The following is an 11,182-nucleotide window of genomic DNA, read 5'->3' as shown; positions in this document are numbered from 1 at the left end:
ATGCCAATTTTATGAACCATGTAGATGGGAGACACCGTGGCTTAATGTTTGACTCTTGCCTGGGAGGGACATTTAACAATTAAAGATGGGCTGGATGCTGCAGGTGTAGACGCTAGGGAAGTGGCTATATTGGGATAAATGTATTCTGATGGAATTTGTCAAGTTAAGAACATGTGAGTGTTCCCTTGAGTTAGATGTGTGGAGAAAGAGTGGAAGAGAGGGAGGAAGGTAAAGAGGTTAGGTGGGAGTCAGGGAAAGAGAGCAGAGAAGGAAGAAGGATAGAGAGAGAACAAGGGAGGGAGAGAGACAGAGATGAGATAATCTAACAGGGTTACCTGGAATTGGCCGGGGGACCTCAGTGGACAGAACTAGAGACCATCAGATTTCTCAAGGAATGAGTGCAACTGAGTGGGCAGATGAGCTGGGGCAGGGCACATTATTCCAAACAAAGTGGAAATGAATAATTCTCAGGACTAAGATCTCTTATATATACCCATAAACGTTCTTCCAGAAAGTCGTCTTTGAATATTGCCCAGGTTTAGAGAGCAGAGAGAACTTTGCAGCCCTCTCTCTGTCTCTAGACAATCTGGAAAAGGGAGAGGTGAGTGAGAGAGAAGCCAATTACACCTACTTACAGGGAATCCAGCTATTCACCTGCAGCAGGGTTCAGCTAGAGGGAGGGCGAGGAATCAAAACTTTGAATAAAGTTGGGAACTTTGGATGCTATATAGGTCTGACATTTGAAGTACCAAATTGAGACTGTGGTTTGTGACTTAAAGTGACTAATGGGCTTCTTATTATATATGAGTAATCAGAAAAGTTATCGAATAGTCCAAGATTTCATTTAGAGGAGAGTTAAATCTCTAAATAAAATTTAAGAGGGCAATGGGAGATAGAATAAAGTTGTATACATTGGATACAAAAGTCAAAGTTTGGAACATAGACTAAGGATAAAAGAAAGAAGCAGGCAAGGGCTGGAGGATTGAAGATTTGAGGAGAGGGAAACCCCTTGTCAGTAAGTGATTTTTGACTCATAACGACACTATGTTTTGGAGTGCCATCGAGTCGGTTCAGACCTATAGCAACCCTGTATAGGCTTTCCAAGGAGCATATAGAATGTCTCTGGGTGGCATAAACAGTCTGTGCCTGTCTACTAACCAAAAGGTTGGTGGTTCAAACACACCCTGGGCTAATGTAGAAGAAAGGCTTGGTAATTTATTTCTGTAAAGGTCGTAGTCAAGAAAACCCTGTGGAGCTCCATTCTATTCTGTAACACATGAGGTCAGCATGAATTAAAATGAATTCAGTGGCAATGGGCTTGGGTGTTTTTTATTGGCCTCCATCCAGAGTTCAGTCCAGAGCACCATACTGCCGAGCTGGTGAACTGAGACTTTCTTCTTGGATCATTTGTGAACATCTCCAGCTTCCAAGTGGTTCTGGGGCTCCCTGATATCTAACTACAAGGAACGTCATTCAACAGGCACACATCCACATGCCTTTATATTGCTTTATTATGCAATTAAGTCTCTTAGCAGGAGCAGCCCTAGTTTTAATAATCCATTAACTCAATGCTGGTCTTCATGCATACAGTGAATTCTATCAGCCAACTTTTGTTTTTGTCATTGGTTTTGTTATTAGAACTGGTGTCTTAAAGGGTCAGTGGCAGACAGGAGCTCCTTGGCATATGTCCAGGGGCAGATCCTGCCTTTCTATGCTTGAACTCACTTGAGTGATGATTCATCTGGAACTCTGGAATTTCTGGAGACAGAGTCCAGTACTGATACTTGGGTCTTCGGAAGCATTTACATGGAGACATAGGACTTAGACCTTTCAGCAGAGATGAAGATGGACTCTAGTACCCTATTCCATGTGTTGGGAGTCCTATCTGAGCAGACATGGCAATTTTTAATCAATATTCATGATATACTCAAAAATCCATAGTTTAAAGTCTTCACCAGTCCCTTCCTAGAAACTGAGCGCAACTTCCTATCCAGTCTCCCTCCCTCAACCCAAGTTTTCACATAATTGGTCACTGTGGTCAGAAAGATCTTTACAAAATGCAAATCCAACCTATAATGTAGTATTCACTGAAAGGTTTCTGCCTGCCCAGCTTCCTCTTTCCTTCTTTTCAACAATGCCTTAGGGTTTTTTTAAATTATTATTTTTTTGGGGGGCATTGGATGTTGGGGGTGGGTGGATATGAGATGGGAGGTGAGGATGGAGGTTGGGGTTAAGTACTTCCATTCCATTGCATGTTCTTTGTTAGAACTATCAATCAAAATGTCCCTACCTTCCCTGGGCCAGTCAAGTATTGTCTCTCTGGAATTGCATCCTGATTGGAGACTCACAGGAAAAAAATACCCCTGGCTCTGGTTAGTTTTGGTGCGCTGAGGAACCTGTCCACCCTGCTGCTGTCCTGTCTTGTCATTCCTTCATCCTGAGAGCTTTACCAGTCTTCCAGTGAATTCTGATGGTAGGATTAGTTTTTGTTTGTAACCAAGTAACTCTGATTGATAGAAATTGATACTTGGAGCTGGGTGTTTGTTGTTGCTAAGTGCTATAGAGTCAGTTCTGGTTCATAGCCACCCTGTATAGGGTTTCCAAGGAACGGCTTTTGAACTTGAACTGCCGACCTTGTGGCTCAAATGACTTTTAGTCCAGCTCATGAACCCACAGCACCACACCAAGGTTCCTAAATGTGTCACAGAACTCTAAATGTGGAATTGGCCTAGATGAGATGGGGCACAGGTCACTGAGACAACCCTCTTTCCTAGTTGCAAATCTGGACATTTTTGTTATATTGTTAGCTGTGGCCTGTTGTATCTGGAGATTCATATCACCTGCCTTTTGCAAGGAGTTTAAGTACCTTGACAGAAAAACTCTAGGATTTGGAAAGATGTGAGCTACTTTCCCAGAAGCCCTAGTGGTGCATTGGCTAACCACTCAGCTGCTAACTGAAGGTCAACGAATGGTTTGAACCAACCAGCCACTCCCTGGGAGAAAGAGGTGACAGTTTGCTTCCATAAAGATTTACAGCCTTGAAAACCCTATGGAGCAGTTCTACCCTGTCCTGCAGGATCACTAGGAGTTAGAATCTACTTGAGGGCAGCAGTTAAAAAATTTTTTTTTTTTTTTTTTTTTTTTTATGAGGCTAGTACTTGCAGACTTAGTAAAGACACACAGGATGGACAGAATTTATATAATCTGGACCACGTGAAAGCAGAAAGGGAGGGTTTTTCTATCTATGGTTAGCAACAGCCATAAGTCTCAGTCCTATGACAGAGTGAAAAACAACAAATACTTGCTTCAAGCTCTCATTGGTGAAGAAAAGCCAGGGGTGATTGAACACAGTGATGTGCTGGAATCAGCTTGATTGGTGAGCTCATCCATGGCCCACGTTTCTTCTCAGTTTTGCCTTTAGGGACTTCACATTGGTATGTTGATGTAGACTGTGGCAGGGATATTTATACCAGATAAATGGGAAAATGCTACAAATGGGCTTTTTTCTTTTTCTCCTGTAGAGTTGTTTGTTAGACATTAACCTGCATACCATGAGAAAGAAACAGATATGGGGTTAAGAAAGGGAGCTGGGAAAAACCTGAATCTCTCCTACCCAGTGTCCCCTAACTCAGCTCTCTCCCTGTGCAGCCCCCTCCCTCTGCTGCCAGTAGGACAAAGGACCCATGACTGCAATTTAAAGAGCTGTCCAATAGGATACGATGAGCTGAGTTGGTACACCCAAGCCAAATGTTTTTCATCATCTTGTCCTGGGCAAGACATCTGTTGCTAAAAGACAGTGACATCTAGGTCCAAGTCTAGACTGAAGTATCGTAATCCAACAAGATCTACAAAGTTGATAGTTCTACCAGGGTTTTAAGAGAACTGTAATGTTAGAGAAACTTCAGTTGAAGCAAGCAGTGGCCATTGATTGCTCCAAGCTGAAGGTAATTAATTCCCAGGGCCCTGAAGTGGTGCCAACTCAAAGCACAACAAACCTTTTAGTCCCTAGAAGGAAGATCTTCCTGTGTCTCTGAACTATGACTCAATGGATGGAGGTTCTCTCAGAGAATAGGACCAGGAAATCCCTTTCCTTCCAGGGAAAGGAGCATATGCTTCAGGGTGTGCTATGGGTTGACATGCCCAGAAGTGTTTTATCTTTTTCTAAAAGAAGGAGTTTTTATGGACATGTTTGTCTAATACAGTTGTGTCTTGGATATGAGGGGGCATCTGTTAGCTTTAGAATACAGGGCCATGAGGAGTCACTGCTCCTCAAGAAAAAAGCATTTTGCGCTTTCAACAAATATCTGTGGATTTACTTTGATGCTGTTCTATGTGCAAGTAATGAGCAAAGTTGATGAACATTAATGAGCAAAGTTGATGAAGTGCTTGCCCTCACGGAACTCTCATTCTAGTGGGAAAAGTGGACAGTCAACAAGAATATATATTTTATCCCACAGGGTGATAAGTACTATGGTTGTGGCTGGTAATTAAATAGGGTGGTCAGGGAAGAATTGAAGAAAGTGGGAGAGTGAGCCACATGGATATCCTGGCTGTGGGAAAAGCAAGTTCCAACCACCGTTGCACTGAAGCAAGAGTGTGTGTGGTACATTTAGCAACAGCAAGGAGGACACAATGGCTGAAGCACAGTGAATGAGGGAAGAGTGGGTGGACATGAGATTAGAGAGGAGTGAGGGCCAGGTTGTGTAAAATCACTGTAACAACGTCTACTCAGAGTACCATTGGAGTCAGGGATAGACTGAGTTCTGGCTGTTGTTTGAGGAGAACAGACTGTCTGGGGGATAAGATCAGAAATGAGGGATCCTATAGGAGGCTATTAAAATATTAATTATGAGAGATAATGGCTGCTTGGATAAAGTCAATAGTTGTTGGTCTTGTTGGTAGGTGCCAACTCATAGCCACTCTATGCACAGCTGAATGAAACCTACCCGGTCCTATGCCATCCTCACATTTGCTGTAATGTTTGAGCCCCATGTTGCTGCCACTATGTTAATCTGTGTTGTTGGGGACTCTTCTTTTCTTGCTGACCTCCCACTTTTCCAAGCATGATATCTTTCTCCAGGGAGTGGTTTTTCCTGGTGGTATGTCCAAAGTATGAAAGACAAAGGCTCATCATCCTTCCTTCTAAGAAGCATTCTGGCTGTTCTTATTCCACCACAGATATGTTTATTTTTCTGGCCATCTGTGGTACTTTCAGTATTCTTTGCCAACACCATAATTCAAATGCACTGAATCTTCTTTGGTCTTCCTTATTCATTGTTCAACTTTCACATGCATATGAGGCAATCGAAAATACCATGGCTTGGGTCAGGTGCACCACTTTAGTCCTCAAATTGACGTCTTGGTCTTGAACTTTAAAGAGGTCTTTTGCAGCAGATTTGCCTGATGCAATACATTCCTTTACTTCCATTGACTTTTGATTATGGTTCAAAACAAATTGAAGTCTTTGACAACTTCAATCTTTTCTCCATTTACCATGATGTTATTTATCACTCCAGTTGTGAGGAATTTTGTTTTCTTTGCATTGACATGCAATCCATACTGAAGGCATTCATCTGTATTTCAAGTCCTCTTCACTTTTTGCAAGCAAAGTTGTGTTATCTGCATCTCAAGGTTGTTAATGAGTCTTCCTAAAATCCTGATGCCAAATTCTTCTTCATATAATCCAACTTCTAAGATTATTTGCTCAGCATACAGATTGAATAAATAAGATAAAAGGATACAACCTTGGCACACATCTTTCCTGATTTTAAACTATACAGCATCCCCTTGATTTATGTACAGGTTCCTCTTGAGCATAATTAACTGTTCTGGAATACCCATTCTTTGCAATATTATTCATAGTTTGTTTTGATTCACATTGTTGAGTACCTTTGTAAGTCAATAAAACATAAGCAAACATCTTTCTGGTATTCTCTGGTTTCAGCCAAGATCCATCTGATGTCAGCAATGATATCTTTGGTTTCACATCAGTTTCTGAAACAGATTTGAAATTTTGTCAGCTCCCTGTCAACATTTAGGAGCAAGCAACACGGTGCTACATCAGTTTGTTAAAACATTTCAATTTGTATTGTGTCTGTGAAGAAGAATGTATGCTGACATTGGGCAGTTAAGTGGTTGTATATAATGGAGAGTTATTATTTTAGTGAGAGCTCTGGTGTGGTGCTGCAGGATAATGTGCTGGACCGCAAAGTCAATTTGAACTACAAGGTTGGTGGTTCAAACCCACCAACCATTCCTCAGAAACCCTATTCAGGGTCGCTATGGGTCGTAAGCGACTGATGGCACTTAATAGCAAATACAATGATTTTTGCTGGTTCATCATCTGTTCCCCCTTTCTCTGATGACAAAACTGTATTTTTGGAAAGGTATCTAGTTCATTTCCAGGCTCCTAGGGTGAGCACATGATCCAGGAATAACCAGTGTGCTGCGTAGGGACGTAATGCTTGCTTAGGGAAAGGCATGTGACACAATGTAGACAAATAAGATGCTTCCTTGTGATTTTTCCAGAATTACAGGGAATGAGTCAAGTTTGTCTTTTGAGATTATGGATGAAAAAGACTTGGTTGTGTGATAGTTAAGGTTTTGTGTCAATTTGGTTGGGTCTGGATTTTCAATGGTTTAACAGTTAAGATATAGTAATCCCCCATGATGAGATCTAATGTAATCACTTTCCCCATGATGTCTTCAACAGTGATCTGATATAATTATCCTATGTGTTGTAGGATAATATTATACTTCTATGATATTAATGAGGCTGGATGCCATCTTTAGGACAAGGTTGTATTTTGCATCAATCTTTTTTGAGTATAAAAGAGATGAAACAAGTAAGCAGAGATCCAAGGGACCAGCTACCACCAAGAGAGAAGATTAGGAATTGAATATGTTCTTTGGATCTGGGCTTCCTGCACTGTGAAGCTCTTAGATGCAGAGAGAGAGATTAATGCCATGACTCATGAATATCTCCAAGGAATGTTGGGCCTATAGGTGCTGAAAGGAGACAAAAAGGACGGTTCTCCAGAAAGAAAGAGCACTTACATTAGAACTGACACTTTGAATTTGAATTTTCAGTCTCCTAAACAGAATGAGTCCAGTGTGGCACTGTAGAATAAACACTGGATCGCAAGGTTGGTTTGAACTGCAAGGATGATGGTTCAAACTCACCAGTTGCTCCTCAAAAACCTATATAGGGTTGGTATGAGTTGGAACCAACTCAACTGCACTTAACAACAACAACCAGAATAAATTTCTGGTTTGTTAAAACCTTCTACTTGGGCTAACTCTGGCGTAGCAGCATTATGTAACTAAGACAGAGGGTGATCTTTGTCACCATATAGGGGGAAGCCTGCCTTATAAAGGAGCCAACAGAGAAGAAAGCAGAGCTGAGAAGTGGGGAGAGATGGTATCCTCGTGGTATTATTTGTGCTCCTAAATCCAGCTAAGCCTGAATCCAACTGCATCTCTGGGCTTCCTGTTTAGTAGATGTGGGGTGAAAGACCTAGTTATAGTCTTGATCTTTTGTCCCTGGATCCTGATAAATAACTATGGAATAATTGGGCTGCTTTCTTCTGGGACTTCCAGGCCATATTTGAGACTATGAACAAGCAGGGACTCACCAGACCAGAAAAAAACTCACCTGGGAGGGCAACAATTAACTTTAGAAGGCATGATTTAATCTATTAAGTAGGACTGAACACAGAGACCCAGAGAGCTTCCTAGTTGACAAGAACTTTTGTTCTTGGGAGGATGGTCTTCTTCTGGAACATGGAAGATACTGGGAACCTTCCCAGATCTTGCCCTCTGAGTCTCTTCATTTGTGTTCCTTTGGGCTGTTAATAAATCTGTAGTCGTAGTGCGGTATACTGTCCGTGAGTTCTGTGAATTTGTTTTAGAGAATTAATGAACCCAAAGGGATAGTGGGAAGCAGCAGGCCAGAAAGTAAGGGTATCCTGTGGTCTCTCAAGCTTGCCTTACCATCCTGTATGGGCAGTGGGGAAGAAGCTCTGAATTTGTGGCCAGTAGACCAGAAATTTGGGGTGCTTGTGGATTCCCCAGATTTGTAGCCTACTTGGCAGTCTGAAAGATGATGCCTTCTTAACTTGTGAACAATCTCCTAGCTCCACATGCCTGTATTAGAGATAGAGAAGGAGAGAGAAAGTCTTCGTGTGAGATCAGCTGTTGGTGAGAATGGAAAAAATGGAAAGGTGGGGGCCGGAGCAGTCTCTCCATTGTGAAGACTGGATTCATGCTAATCCTTACCAGCTAGTAGAGCAAGAAATGCTTTCTTTTCTTTCTTTTTTCCTCCATAAATTAATTTGAGTTGAATTTCTTTCATTTTCAAACAGGGCAAATATCTACTCAGTATGCATAGGTGACCCAGTGATAAAGAGTTTTGTTGCTAATCCAAAAATCGGCAGTTCAAACCCATGAGTCACTCCAGGTTTCCATAAAGATTTACAGTTTTGGAAATCCTAAGGGTATAATTTTGTATTTATGAACAGATAGAGTGTTGGATTACCTATTAAGTAAGGTAAACATGGGTTTACTTGCATTTATTTACTAATCGGTAGTGAACAATTTCACATTTTTTCACTACGTCAAAGATTCTGCTTCTCGGTATGGCTGGCATTTGTCTCTTTTCCAAACCCACAGAACATTGCTTTGTACAGAATCAAAGCCATTTTTTTTTTCCTTTTCAAACTTACAATTCCTGACAGGGGAGAATATGCAGTAATCAAGGTAAACATAGACTTATTTGTGTTTGCAGATCTGGAGTGAGCAATTTCACATGTGTAACTGAAAGATGTGTTGAAACCCATGTGAGATTGTTCATCCCAGATTAGTAAATAAACACAAATAAACTCATACTTGGTTTACAGAGCAATCCACCCCCACGCAGGTATAGTGAAACATTTTCATACTGATTAGTATGTAACTGCATCCTCAAGTGCCTTCCCCTTCCCAATTCCAGTTTTCCAAATTCCTCCTCTGGGACTTCCTTTTAGGCTTCTCTATGATTCAGCAGCTAAAGGATGTTGTTGTTGTTGTTGTTATGTGCCGTGGAGTTGGTTCCGACTCATAGCGACCTGTACAGGGTTTCTGAGGCTGTAAATCTTTATGGGAGCAGAAAGCTTCCTTTTTCTCCCACGCAACAGCTGATAATTTCGAACTGCTGACTTTACGGTTCACAGCCCGATTCATAACCACTACACTACCAGAGCTCCTGAGCTAAAGGATAAGTATCTGGTTATCCTTTACTACGGCCTGGCCTCTGTAGAACCCTGTTTTGTCAACATAGTCCTTTCTAATTGATTGGTGCCCTGTGCAAGACAGGTCGTTAAATGTTTTAATATTGTTCATAATACTCTCCATAAGAATTCAGACAGATTAAAAAACTTGGCCCATAATATGATCATACCTCTCTCACTCCCCTAATCCTTGCGATGCTTGCTCCCGCTCCCTCAAACTCTTTACCTACTTTCCTTTCACAGATCCTGTGTCTTTGGCAATTTATATTCCCTTTCCCTTGAATTTCTTTTTCTGTTATCTAGTTTTGAATTTTTGTTTCTTTATTCATAACTCAGCTCAGAAAATCCAAGTACCACAAATGAGAGTTGTTTGGTGCCATTGAGCCTATTCTGACCCCTAGAGAATCATGTGACGGGACAACATTGCTCCACAGGCTTTTATAAAGAATACTCTTTATGGGAGCATGTTGCCAAGTCTTTCTTTCATGGAGACGCTGGATGAGTTTGAACCACCAACCTTTCATAACTGAAAAAGAACGCAGCTGAGTGCTTTAAATGCTGATCCACAAGGATGGTTGTTGGGGGTGCCATTGAATTGGTTCTATCATAGAGACGCTATACACAATAGAACGGCACACTGCCCAATACTGCACTACCAGTGTTTGTTGTTGAGTGCCATAGAGTCAGTTCCAACTCATAGTGACCTGTATAGGGTTCCTGAGGAGTGGCTGGTGGCTTTGAACTGCCAACCTTGTGCTTCAAATCAACCTTGCAGTCCAGTGCTTTATCACACAGTGTCACACCAGGACTCCAGGGTTAGTACGTTCTAATCACTTCTGTAAAGAGGGAGGAGCATGTAAGTTGAACCATTAGATTCCTAAAAATAAAATTGTGAGATACAATATACATAGAAATTTCATTACACAAAAGGCTGAGTTTAACATATAGTTATAAAGACAGCAGTCATAAAGATAACCTCATTAAACAGTAATTAGAACATTTCCAAGACCTAGCCACAAATGTCTCCCTCCCCCTGCAGGTAAACTCTATCCAGATTTCTTTTTTTAACCAGTTCATTCATGTTGTTGTTGGTAAGTGCTGTTGAGTTGGTTCCAACTCATAGCAACCCAGTATAGGGTTTCTGAGGAGCACTTGATGAGTTTGAAATGCCAGCCTTGAGGCTCAAATTGGCTTTGCAGTCCAGTGCTTATCTTATAGTGCTACATGTGTTTATTACAAACAATATTTGTTTAAATCTTGTTTCTGTGATTATTGGATGGCTACAGACAAGTCCTCTAAGTAAAATACTTCTCTTAATCTTTTTTTTTTTAAAAAAAACTTATGTATTGAGTGAAGGTTTACAAAGTAGATCATCAGTTTTACATTAAAAAAATCATATACTTTGCTTCATTACAATGCCCTCCATGGACCATTAGTTAACAGTATGTATCTCTATTCTCTTTAACTGTTTAACCCTGTGTCTCTTGCTACCTTCTCTGACAACCTCTCTTTTGTTGTACATTGCCTGCCCCATCACCCATGTTGACATGTGTTCACCCTCTAGCCCGTGAACCATCATAGAATGTTTCTTTATCAAGAAAATTTTTTCTTAACTTTTTACAACAGTGGTGCCATACAATTTTTGTCCTTTTGTGTTTGACTAATTTCAATCAGCATAATGTCCTCCAGGTTCGTCTATGTTATGAGGTATTTTTCAGATTCATTGTTGTTCTTCAACATTGGATACTATTTAATTGTGTGTATGTGCTGAAATTTATGTGGTCTTCATCTTTTTGCAATAGGGCTTCAATGAACATGGATGTTCACATATCTGTTTGTGTCACAGCTCTTATTTCTTTCTTGTTTTCTTTTTTAAATGATTTATGGGGGAACTTTAGTTTTACATTCATTCCATC

This window comes from Chrysochloris asiatica, unplaced genomic scaffold (assembly GCF_000296735.1).
Source record: "Chrysochloris asiatica unplaced genomic scaffold, ChrAsi1.0 scaffold00127, whole genome shotgun sequence".
Taxonomy (NCBI): Eukaryota; Metazoa; Chordata; class Mammalia; order Afrosoricida; family Chrysochloridae; genus Chrysochloris; species Chrysochloris asiatica.
Note: the sequence above shows the minus strand (reverse complement) of the source record.